Source organism: Electrophorus electricus, chromosome 20 (assembly GCF_013358815.1).
Source record: "Electrophorus electricus isolate fEleEle1 chromosome 20, fEleEle1.pri, whole genome shotgun sequence".
In the NCBI taxonomy this organism is placed as follows: domain Eukaryota; kingdom Metazoa; phylum Chordata; class Actinopteri; order Gymnotiformes; family Gymnotidae; genus Electrophorus; species Electrophorus electricus.
In genome coordinates this window covers 12,201,208-12,215,136 of record NC_049554.1, presented here as the reverse complement: position 1 = coordinate 12,215,136, position 13,929 = coordinate 12,201,208, and the positions used below count along the sequence as shown (strand labels likewise).

The 13,929-nt window shown below is 41.9% G+C and overlaps 1 pseudogene; it reads left to right on the top strand.

Moving 5' to 3' along the window:
- The first annotated feature begins 8,242 nt into the window (after positions 1-8,242).
- On the top strand, positions 8,243-9,505 carry LOC118240389 (annotated as a pseudogene).
- The last annotated feature ends 4,424 nt before the right edge of the window (positions 9,506-13,929 follow it).

Genomic DNA, 13,929 nt, shown 5'->3' with positions numbered 1-13,929 from the left:
CTTCAGGTTCCTGCAAAACTATCCAAAAAAATATCAGGCTGTTGAGGTCACATGGTTTAGATCAGATGTGGTTAGTCCATTGCACTGCTCTAATTCCATCAGTTGCCTGTCCGTTGTGATGTATTAACTCTCAGGGATATGCTTTGATAAGAAGTTTTGTGCTCGGCTATACTGGATTACCACTCAGCACAGAAGAACAGTACACACAGCTTCAGGAGGCGTGAAGACCGCTATGTAAAGACGGTGAAGTTAATTACCCACACAGACAACCTGCGTAACATATCGACGTATCCTCTGACTCCAGTGGAGATTTTGGTGGTGTTTGCTGTGACTCTGGTGTAGATCTGGTGGTGTTTGCTGTGACTCTGGTGTAGATCTGGTGGTGTTTGCTGTGACTCTGGTGTAGATCTGGTGGTGTTTGCTGTGACTCCAGTGGAGATTTTGGTGGTGTTTGCTGTGACTCTGGTGTAGATCTGGTGGTGTTTGCTGTGACTCTGGTGTAGATCTGGTGGTGTTTGCTGTGACTCTGGTGTAGATCTGGTGGTGTTTGCTGTGACTCTGTCAGACAGTGCAGGTCATCTTGACTCTCACCCAGAGTGAGATATTCCACACAGTTGTCATTATGTTCCTTGCATTTGTTAAAACTTAAGTGCTGTGGATCAGAACAGAGCCACTTTTACTAACCAGTACATTCATTTGCAGAGTATAACACTGAGAGCACCCTGATGATATCACTTATACCACTGTCATCACTGACATCAATCAAGTAATGATGACACTTCAGTGGTACAGACTGTGTGTAACACTTTAGCATTAATTACAGTTCAGTAGTACAGGATATGTGAGGTGCTTCAATAATTATTACACTTCAGCTGTGCAGACTGTGTGAAAAGGTTCAACAGTGATGACAGTTCAGTAGTGCAGGCTGTGTGATCAAGTTCAGTAGTGATGACAGTTTAGTAGTGCAGGCTTTGTGACCAGGTTCAGTAGTGATGACAGTTCAGTAGTGATTACAGTTTGGAGTTTTCCAGCTGGACTGTAATGTTCTAAAGGAAGGATTGTGGCAGAGTAGACGTGGGACCAGGGGTAAGAAACGGTTCAGGTGCCTGTTGGTTTTGGTATTGAGTGCCTTAACGCATTTTCTTCTGAAAGAATGATCCGATTGTTGAGTATGTGAATGTCCCCAGGGCCTTTCCCCCACCCTGACGTACCTGCTTCATTTGTGCAGGTGCAAGTCTAAGGCGTTTGCTGACCAGGGCTCCTGTGGCTCCCCCTGCTGGTGGAAATTCAGATTCTCTGGCTCCACCTGCTGGCTGGAGTGCATGTTGGGGAAACAGCTTACATCTGCACACAAACGAGACTATGTTCATAAAAGAGCTATGTGTTACATTAAGTAAACACAACCTTGGATATAAATAAAGAAGCACTGATTATTACATAACTGGATTTGCGCATGCAGCTACTAATAACCTGAGCACTGTTAGCAAAGTGGTTATTGGAAATACAGTAATAAATACTGGACAATGTAAAATATCAGTGCATTAGAAATCAACATGGAAACCAGTACAAGGCAGCTGATATAATAGAAGCATTGCAGAGGTACACCAGGAGAGGGATGTGCTATGAGTGATATGATGCATCTTAGTTGAGGTGCTGGAGGGGTCAGAGATCTCTCGGGGTCATCCAGTCTCCACAGGAACACACTCTGCTTATACACCTGTGTACAACTCCTTTGTGTGTAGGTAATCAAATCCTCTTAAAAGCAATAACATAGATCTTCACCAAAGCATTTTAATTGCACTGGGAGAGATTTTTGCCCACAAAGACAAAAAAAAAAAAAAAAAAGGTGAATGAGGGTGTCATGTGTGCACTGGACTCACCTGTGTAAGAGTGACTCACATACCAGCACCATAATGTCATGTAACCAATAACAGCATCAGGGCAGGTCAGACATGGGAATTTGTTGGGCAGGCCATACTGTGTGTTGATCCAGGTGTGAGCACTGGGAGGGACACAGACATACAACATACGTACAACATCGACCCACTTTAAAAACATCAAAAATGATTCAGGTCACTTTAAAAGCTAAAAAATTGAGCTCAGGTCAGTTTCAGATCCAGAATGCCTCTGCGTTAGACACTCCCTCAATGGATGGAACAGATAGCAGAGACACGACTGGTTCTTCACTGATCTCAGAGCAGCTGTCAGTGCTGCTCAAGCAGAGCCAGGCTAATGGTATACAATGTTTTGGCAACAGTCCAGGTGACAAATGATGATCCGAGCTGATGAAACCGAGCAGCCGAAAGAACCATAACTACAATAATTATCCTCAAACATGCTGATACACACACTAGGGGTTATTTGCCTCATGCAGTCTTTAGCAGCTTCCAAGCCGCAAAACACTTCTTTCTGTACAAGAGCCGTTAAGTGGAGAAGTGGCTGCAGTCAAGATTCCTAATTCCTAGACTAAAAGTCTAGGTTGCAGCTACTGGATATCCATGGATGCAATTTGCCACCTGAGAATTAAAGACAGGATACGTTGAGACCAGCCAATCAATGAGAGAGCTTTGGGAGACATGAGGATTACGTCTTCATTATAAATGGGTGTGGCATATTGTCACATCATAAATCATATCCACTGTGAGCTAAGGAGAGAAAAATGTGTTTGTGCAAAAGCCAGTGAGTGAGTGACCAACAGAGAGAAAGAGAGAGAGAGAGAGAGAGAGAGACTATGAAATTAAGCTTCCAGCAGTTCAAGGGGAGGGTCTCCAACTGTAAATGCTGTTGTTATGACAATAATTTAGCTCATGCAATTATGATTGAGTGGTTTCTTGCCAGTTACAACTAAAGGGATCGTAATGTCAAAAATAATGCAAGCATACATCAGTCTGCGTCACAGAACGACCGGCTCAAAAGCTGATGCAGTCTGCTTTGTGCATTCATATATTCATGCAGGGCACCTCGTCAATGCACAAAGGACAGTCTATTTTTAACCAGATATCAATGCCTGAAATGTGAACCGAACCCAAATAACGCCAGCATCAATAGTGACTTTGGCAGAACTACTTTGGCAGAAGACTGTGTGTGAAATACTGAGAACAGAAGTGTAGGCCTATAAAAATGTGCACTGTGCAGTATTTAAATATGGATTTGGTGTAATTATGAGACAAAGACATGTCCAGGCATGTGTTCAACACAATAAACGTTAAACCCTTCTGCTAGAGTCAAAGGATACCATCAAACTTAAGCCCCATCACAGACCGGAGTCAGTACAGATACAAGTGAGGTTTGTGTTTGTCTGTTTTGTATATATTAAGATAAATATGAAGAGATATTAGGGTTTAGCACTTATATACATGGTTATTACAGAGTCTTATTGGGTCTTTGGACTGCGTTTGTGATTGGAGGAAGCAGGTCTCGGTGATTCAGGCAGCAGGGGGAGGTTCGCTCCTGGAAGGCAGTGCGTGGAGGTTCGCTCCTGGAAGGCAGTACGTGGAGGTTTGCTCCTGGAAGGCAATGCGTGGAGGTTCGCTCCTGGAAGGCAGTACGTGGAGGTTTGCTCCTGGAAGGCAGTGCGTGGAGGTTCGCTCCTGGAAGGCAGTACGTGGAGGTTTGCTCCTGGAAGGCAGTGCGTGGAGGTTCGCTCCTGGAAGGCAGTACGTGGAGGTTCGCTCCTGGAAGGCAGTGCGTGGAGGTTCGCTCCTGGAAGGCAGTGCGTGGAGGTGCTGGCTGGAGATGTTCTGAGTGGTTTGAGGCGGGCCGTACTTGTGACTCAGGGGATCTGAGATACGGACAGGACTGGTCCACTGCTTTCAGGTAGCTTGAGGCTGGTCCATTTTTTGTCTTTGTAGGCAAGCATCAGGCTTCTAAATTTGACGCAGGCAACTTAACTACAGTTGTGGCCAAAAGTTTTGAGACTAGCACAAATTTGGGTTTTCATGAAGTTTGATGCTTCAGTTTTTATGGTGGCAATTTGCATTAACACTAGATTGTGAAGTGTGATCAGATGAATTGCAATTAATTGCAAAGTCAGTCCTTGCAATGAAAATTAACTGAGGTCATGAGAGGTCATGTGACATCCCTGGGCAGACTCCTGCCACCACACTGGCTACTATGTCGCCCCCTGGTGGAGGACACCAACATTATACACAAACGCTGCCATTGCTGGCACATGACTAGACTTCAATTCATTAGCACACAGCAGAAGAACGACAGTCAGACATGCCAGGCACCTTTGCCATTTAGGGCTGGCAGTGTTAAGAAGAGGAGTCCAGGGTTTTGAAGATGTACCAGGTTGTAAGAGGTGTAAGAGGTGTGTGTGTGAGAGAGAGAGAGAGAGAGAGAGAGAGAGAGAGAGAGAGAGAGAGAGAGAGAGAGAGAGAGAGAGAGACAGAGACGGATGCTAACCTCCAGCTGGCTCTGTACTTGTCTGAGGCATTGGACAGCGACGAGCCCATGGGACAGTGAGTGACCACAGGCTGTCCGCCGAAATGGATGGCCATGCCTGGCATCTGCTGCCATGTGGACGGAATGAGGATCTGCTGTGTGCCGCAGGCCATCCCTGCTATACGCGTGTACACACGCACACACACACAAAACAAACAGGGCAAAATGTACTCATTAACCAAACCCTTCAGACGATATGAAAAAATCCGTTTTGAATCAGACTTTGTTTCTGAACACCTGCAGTTCTATGTGAAATTTGGGTCAGGGGAGACACACGATACACTGGTGCCTCGTGACTGATAAATGCACGTGCAACATGGAGACAGGCACTCGCGTTATTCCGGCTGCTCTGTGGCTGTTGTATGGTGAAAATGTGTCCAGCAAGCTCAGAGGAAATCATGCACACATCCGCAGCTGCAAACGCAACCAGGAAAAGAGGCTGGAGGCAGCTGCAATCGCATACGCCCGTGAACGGTATTAATCTGGCCGTCGGACAGCTTGACGAAACGCGAAAAGCGATCCACATCACTGACCGCCAGAGAAAGAGAAGTTGTGTATATTGTGAATATTGTGCTGGTTGGCCCGCCTGGCTGTGCTGACCGAGGTGGTTACTGAACTTAACAGTGAGGTTGGCAATACAGTACAGTACATGTGCATGACTGAAATGTAGACGCATGTAATATATTTGTGATTATACGGCTATTCATATTCTCATGGCTAGCTAAATAGATTGCAATTTTGTCGTGGTCCTCAATGCATGGCATGGTGTTTATTCATTGGCATACAAAATGACGCCTTTTCACATTGTGGAACTACAAATATATATTTTTTTCTTATGCGTAGTAATGACGTATAAAGTTTGTCTTACCGGATTGTCGACAGCGGGCAGGAGGATCTGTATTCTTAGTATCTTTCCCCATCTAGCGGTCATGAGCGGTTAGTCTTGAATTGATTTCGATCGTGTAATACTTTGGATATAAATGTTTAAATTTTCTAGTACAGAACAAGACAAAGTATAGTCAACCAGTTCTAACCTTTTGAGAAAAACTAACTTCAAAGTACGTGAGTCGGTTTACTTAAATTGAACCAATCGGATCACGGTTCATTTACATAACATCAATGCTTTGAGTGCTTTAGATATAAGGACATCATTCAAATTGTTTATTACTTTTCATTTATAGATATAAGGACACAAAAACAGTTCATATACTGGATGAATAATGGCTAAGCAAGGTTCATTATCTTACCATAAGAGCAGGGTGATACTGACCCGCAACATCATCTTGCAGGTGTTTGATGGTATGAGTTGAGATCATCTTTGTTAAAAACAAAAAAAAACAACAACAAAAGTTTATGCAGTGTGTAAATTTGTCACACCAAGGCACAAGGGGTGAATCTGATATACCTCTCTTCCATCATCAACTATTCATTGAGTCCTCCAGTGGCGGTCGTACAACTAAAGAAACACGTCAGTTGTACCCCTGCACCAAGCCTGAGACCCCTATGCCCCTGGCACAATTGCCCAGGAATGTGGGCATCTACCTGGACTATGAGGAGGGGCAGCTGTCTTTCCCACATATCTACACATTTATCGGAAACCTCCGGAAGAAGCTGTATCCCCTCTTTGCACAGCTGGACAGACATGCTCATGACACTGTACTCATCAAAAGCAGCACCAGAGATGCACTGAGATATAAAAATTGCAGACTTACCATTTATCAGTCAAACAATTCAAAAATATCCATGTTTTAACAGTTTGACCGTGGCCACAACACAAACAGTCTGGTGGAAATTCTACAAGATAAACTCCACACTCACACAAACTATTCATTCACCTATTTGGAACAATCCAGACTTTACCATGAACAAAAATATTAAACTTTACATCATGGATAGAAAAAGGTATTACATATTTAAACATATTTATCATAAGACTTATTTCATGCCACACCCACAACTAGCCCCAAAATACGGTATAGAAAGCACCCAGTTCCTACAATACCATCAGTGAAGATCACCTATGTGTTCAAAAATCAGATCAGATACCTACATCCATATCAGAATTTATAAACCTTCCTAATACTAAAAACTATTATCTAAGATATACAAAATAATAATGAAATCAAATTGCATAATTACTCTCCCATCGAGACAATGGGAGGAAGATTTATTACTAGCCCCCGACGCCACAGTTTGGATTAAAATGTGTAATAATAATTACCACATGACAGCAACACTAACCTACAATGCATTCAGTACAAAACAATACAAAGATTACATTATACTACTCAATGAATGTTTAAAATTGGTTTCACAAGCTCAGCAATCTGTACATACTTTACTCCAAACACAGCTGACGATTACATTCACATCGTGTGGCAGAGCACACCTATCAAGCAATTTTGGCAATAAGTCATCACACACATGTCCCATGATTTAAATAACCCTATCCATCCAACACCATATATATATATATATATATATATATAACATTATTAATTGCAAATACAAACATACTCATGAATTGGAAAACAAAAAATAATATTAGTGTCACCGAATGGAAAAATCTATTGATAGACTACATATCAATGGAAAAAATCTCAGAATGAATCAATAAGAACCACTAACCTAGACTGGACGCCTTTGATACAAAGTTTACAGAGCTAATCCATAAATGATAAATATCCCACTCTAGTACGTGTACATATACAGTGCACTCGCACATAGCCTCTCTCTCTCTCACACACACACACACGCACTCACACACACACACACACGCACACGCACACACGCACTCACACACACACTCTCACACACACACACACACACACACACACACACACACACACACACACACACACACACACACACACACACACATTCCCGTAATGGTGCAGGTGGCTAATACTTAAAATATTCTATCTGTATTTCCCGTTTGTCTGTTTCGTCTCTGTTCGTCTTATTTTTCCTCTCTCCCCTATTCCCGTTTCCCCCACGTTATTTATGTCTGTTCATACGTTTTATACAACCGATATAGTTGGACACAGTGAGAAGTTAGAAATACATAATGAACAAATAATAAAGTTCTAAAGGTCCTCCGATGGGCGGAAATCAATTGATATATTTATTTCTCCAGATTACTAACTCGGAGAGAAAAAGACGTCCTTTTACAAATCGCACCTCGTTGTGGAACTCTACTAAGGTTTACAATCCAGGCGATTATGTTTAACCTCAAAGAACATAGGCCTGCTCCAAGGCAAACTGATTTCATCCCATTAATGAACTTTAATGCGATGTTTTTTGCCGAGCATTAGGCTAAAGAAAATGAATGTTGCTGCGTTTATCAAACTAAAAGTATTTATTCTGAGCCATGCGGTAAATGATCCAGTGTGAGCAGCATATGGACGATTTTTGGAAAATGCTTTGACTAGGTAATATTTTGAAATATAAGGCGTTGTTAAAGCCTCTCATTCACGCTATTAACGTTATAAGTTAAAATAATTGAATAATTCATAAATAAATAAATAGCGTTTGGATAATATTTAAAAAGAAACATTTACGTAAAAGAACTCTTACGTAACAACCAAGTTGTCATGTATTTGTATTCAAAAGCTAAAGTGTTGCTTTGATCGCTTTGGTCGGTCGACACTTGCCTGGCTCTGTTGAATTTCTGTTTCAAAGTGTTTTATAAGTCGTGCAGTTAGATCATTTGGTTAAATCATTTACGATTTTATTTTGTTCATTTTCTACTTTCGACTACGATTTCCAGAAAGGTTGACCGACGATACTCACGAAAATGAATCCAAGTGCTCCAAGTTCGCCGATGACTTCGTTGTACGTGGGTGACCTTCATCCAGACGTTACCGAGGCCATGCTATTCGAGAAATTGAGCCCTGCTGGCATAATTGTCTCCATCCGAGTTTGCAGGGACATGATATGCGTATGTGAACTTTCAGCAGCCGGTGGATGCTGAGCGTGCTTTGGACACTATGAACGTTAACGTCATCAAAGGCAGGCCTGTGCGCATTATGTGGTCCCAGAGAGACCCCTCTCTGAGGAAGAGCGCAGTTGGCAACATCTTCATCAAGAACCTGGACAAGACTATTGACAGCGGAGCCCTTTACGACACATTCTCCAACTTTGGAAACATCCTTTCCTGCAAGGTGGCGTGTGATGAGAACGGCTCTAAGGGCTACGGCTTTGTGCACTTTGAGACCTGCGAGGCTGGATGAGATGAACGGGAAGGAGTTGAATGGGAAGCAGCTGTATGTGGCTCGTGCCCAGAAGAAAGGCGAGAGGCAGACAGAGCTCAAACCCAAGTTTGAGCAGATGAAGCAGGACGGCACGACTCGCTACCAGGGAGTGAACCTGTACGTTAAAAACCTAGACGACAGTCTGGACGACGAGCGTCTGCGTAAAGAGTTCTCTCTATTCGGGACAATCACGAGTGCCAAGGTGATGACGGAGGGCGGCCGCTCCAAAGGGTTCGGCTTTGTGTGTTTCTCCTCGCCGGAGGAGGCCACCGAGGCAATGAAGGGGATGAACGGGTGCATTGTAGGCACCAAGCTGCTGTACGTGGCCCTGGCGCAGCGCAAGGAGGAGCGGCAGGCCCACCTCACCCACCAGTACATGCAGCGCATGGCCAGCGTGAGTGCCGTGTGCAACCCAGTGCTCAACCCCTACCAGCCCGCCCCGCCCTCTGGCTATTTCATGGTGGCCATTCCACAGGCTCAGAACTGGGCTGCTTGCTACCCGAGCGGGCAACTGGCACAGCTCCACCCCAGCACACCCTGGGCTACGCACAGCATACAGCCACAGCATTTCCAATACATGCCGAGTACCATCAGGCCCGCTGCAGACCAATCTCTGGGCCAGGAACCTCTCACTGCCTCCGTGCTGGATCTGGAACCTCCGCAGGAGCAGAAGCAGATGTTGGGTGATCGATGGTCTGTTTCCCGTGATCCAGAACATGCACCCCAACCTTGCAGGGACGGGTTTGCTCCTGGACATCGACAACTCGGAGCTTCTGCTTATGCTGGAGTCTCCTGAGTCTCATTGAAACATTGAAACTGAAAAAATAAAAACGCATTAAATATTGAAATATTTTTGCCTGGTCCAGACTCCAGTTTCAGGCCTTGATTACAGTAAACTAAAACAAGATGTAAAAAGGCTAAATGATTGAGACGTGTACAGTCGGTCACTCCTTTCTTTTTGTTCCTTTTACTGTTCGAATGCTCAGAATGTCAGTTTTTGCAGTTGACAGCTGAGCATTAGGCATGTGTATCTGATTGTATTAATAATACAATTGAGGATTCATTGCCGTTCAGGGACCCAGCAGTGGTACCTTGGCAGTGGTAGGGCTTGAACTAGCAACATTCTGATTACTAGTCAAGTAACCTCTGACTAGTATTGTTATGATTAATATTATTAATATATCTTACACTGAGGTTTGCTGAAGCCTACCCAGGATCCTTTGCAGCAGCCTGCCATATGCACAAATCATTACGAAAGGACACAGAATCTCTAAACTCCCTTATGTTTTATGTTATTAGTTTGTCTAATTCAATGTTAAAGCACTTTCCCCTGTAAACACTCTTTTTATGACCTCATTTCACCGTTTCATGACTTTATGCCACAAACCAACCAACTATTCTTTTATACAACTCTTTTCAAACACTTTAACCATTGTGGGTAACTACACTATTATACACTTATAATTCTTGTTATGCTATTTATTTTATTGGTACTGTCGATACATCGATGTTAGGAGAAATACCTCATGACTACTTTAAATGAATCCTTAAAATGACACCTATTCCATTTACTAATGCTAAGCTTGCTACAGTCTGAACTTATAGCAAGTCAAGAGGAGTCTCATGCAGTTTCTGTATTTTCTATAATTGCATAATATATGGATGGTTTTAAACTCAATAACATACGCACTTGCAAAATATGTGTATATAAAGGAACAAAAATAAATGAACATAACCACATACCTAAACATCATCTGGTACCATCACCCCATCAACCCTCAATGCAGTATGAGGATGGTCAGATTGTTGTATTTACTAATAGTTACCACTAGTATTAAAATAACAAGAAGCCCAAGCCGTTCGACTATGTCCTCTTAAACAAACCTGTGATTTTTTTAATATTTGGAACACATCCTGCTGTAGAATAAAACAATCAGGAAATACAGTTGAGTTGGCCCATACAGCCCTCACATCAGTGTGATTTCCATTAATGATGGGTTATGGCTCTGGGTATGGAACAATGTTATATTGTTCAATAAACTTTTCACAGGATGCATATTTTTCATTGTTTTAGCAAACTTTTCGCTACCTCTATACAGCAAACACCATAATCGACAAGGTTTACATTCATTTTAGTCAGTAGAATTAAAGGGAAGAGGCCATATAAAAGGCTGGGATCTACGTTTAGCGGACTCGGCACTGTGTTACTAGATATTGCCCACATTCCAGTAAATTTATTAAGTCCTCTTTCAACAGAAAATAAAGATGCAGAATCAATTGAAGAGAGTAGTAGGTCCATTATTTATTTTGAGCTCAGCGTTACATACAAACGAGGCATACTCCAGAATATGTCTAATAAACACACAAGGAACACACATTTTTATCCAGTTTTCAGAACTGATTGCCACACCTTCTCTACATACTGGTGTTTGAAATCTCCACCACTGTGTTCAAGCATACATTATTCAATATATGCAAATTGAGATCTATCATTGTACAAATTGAAGCTTGACCCCAGTATATCCTATTGGAAGATTTTCCTGTTTTTTTTTTGTTGTTGTTGTTTTTTTGTTTTTAACAAAGATGATCTCAACTCATACCATCAAACACGTGCAAGATTATGTTGCAGGTCAGTATCACCCTGCTCTTATGGTAAGATAATGAACCTTGCTTAGCCACAGAACTCTCGAAGAGGCTTTCACGTCTTTTAAAAGCCGGGATCTTTCCCAATACTTAGGAAGCTATTTCTCACGGGAACACTCCAGAGTCATCTGCCGTAGACTTCCACAGAGGCCTTGAAACCACCTGCATCAGAGCCTCTGCTCTGCACTTACAGACCCGAAAAGGCCTTAAGATACCCCAGAAACATTATTCCTCTTTATGCTTTCAAACACAGTCTTGCACCACTCTGCACCTGTTGCAGAGAGCTTCAGAGCCTTTTATAATTAGGTCACAGATCGGCTCATGAAAATACCTTTACCCCAAAACATTTTATTACCTCAGGTGGAACAGTGTGTATAGGCCTAGACCTCTTTAGATGTAACTTAGAACCGCCGGTGACCTCTGTATGCGTTTCTTTGGTTGTACAAGCTCCACTGGAGGACTCGATTAATAGTTGATGATGGAAGAGGAGTATATCAGATTCACCCCTTCTGCCTCCATGTGACAAATTAACACACTGCATAAACTTTTAGGAACAAATCAGTCTTTTAACAAATGGTAAACATACTCTAGAAAATATTATCTTGTAACAATTCATTGAGTATATGAACTGTTTTTGTGTCCTTATATCTATAAATGAAAAGTAATAAAACATTATAGATGATAGATAAATAAATTACATAAAATGTATAAAAGTTCACAAATAAGAAAGTACCTGAGTCTGCACTTTTCTCCACAGATTCAAGAAACTCGTGAAAGTTGGAAGCTATAGAAACACATAGTACAGAATTCTAGACTGACTGAGGTGTGAGCAGAAAGATCGCTATGATGTCCTTATATCTAAAGCACTCAAAGCATTGATGTTATGTAAATAAACTGTGATCCGATTGGTTGAATCTAAGTAAATAGATTCACCTACTTTGAAGCTAAAGTTTTTCTCAAAAGGTTAGAACTGGTTGACTATAGTTTGCCGTGTTCTGTAATAGAAAATGTAAACATTTATATCTAAAATATTGCACGACAGAAATCAATTCAAGACTAACCTCTAATGACCGCTAGATGGGGGAAGATATTAAGTAATAAATGAGTCCAGATCCTCCTGCCCGACAATACGGTGCGACTCTGTTTTTACGTCATTACTACGCTGCAGGAAAAAGACCGCCATATTTGTAGCTCCACAATGTGAAAAGGCGTCATTTTCTATGCAAACGAATGAATAAACACCATGCCATGCCTTGCTGTATCCCCTCTTTGCACCGCTGGACAGACACACTCATGACACTGTACTCATCAAAAGCAGCACCAGAGACGCACCGAGTCATATCCCGCTATACACCTCTCAGGCCAGCTTGTTTGCACATTTTGTCATAAAACTTAAAATGTCATTTGTTGCCATTATATATAAAATTACCTATTTAAAAATATAAATAAATCAAAAAGTACTTGTGGCTAGAGAAACACGTGGCTAATCACCTACAAGAAATAATGTCAGTGATGTTTGGGGCAGGTGTTTCAAACGTGCCCAGACTCTTGAGAAGCACCTAAACGCTCACAAGGGTGTCCGCTTGCCATAGTGCTGCAAATACTGCAGGAAGGGCTTTGGTGAAACAGGCCACATGGAGGAGCAGAAGACAATCCACACAATTGAAGAACCCCGTAGCTGCCCAGTATGTCAGAATCCACACGGGGGAAGAACCCTGTAGCTGCCCAGTATGTCAGAAGCAATTTGTGCAGGTGGGTAATGAACCACAGTTGTACCCATTCGTATGCTGGGAGCAAAACAGTTGAAGACTTGAACAGTATGTTAACAATCAGTTAAAATTACTGTTGGTAACAAGAAAACAATGGCTAATATGTTTCTTCACAGCTATGTCATTGGTTGATCTATTTTTGTCAGATTTAGTGCTTGTTTGGGCAAGTGTGTTAAAGTCTTCCTTTGTTTTTGGTTTTGTTCCTTTTCATATAGTTGTTTATTCCTTTTTGTCTAGTGATGTCCATTATCCATTTAAAATCTTTCAAATTAAACAAATGTGAAACAAATTCCATAGTATTCAGATTTGATTGCAAAAGACACCAACCACTCCCCGTATTTTGAATTTTGCATATACAGTATATGTGCAGTTCCAGCCTAGTCCATTGATCCAAAATGTGGCCCAGATGTATCTGTTGACTGCAAATTTTAATGATTTCTGTGCTCTGCAGCAAAGAAGCGTTTGGTTACTATCTGATGGATTAAAATAGGTTTGTTGGTAGCAAAGACATCACTGAAGTGTACAGAGCAAAGGTACTTCAGGACCAGGATGGGTAAGTAGCAGCTTGATCAGTGGAATCTTCTGTGAGACGTAACAGGACGTAGGTCTTAAATGTAATGTTAGATCAAGTGAAAAACTTTAGTGGATTGAAATACAGATAAATAAATCCACTAAAAGTGCACCTGCATCATTGGTTAAAAAGTTGTTCTGCTAGTTGTCTGATTTTGTTCCAGTAATCTAATGTTTCCTGTGGACTAGGTGGTTCAAGATTATATTGGTGTTTGCTTTATTTCTGTGATCTTTTTAACCATAGTCTG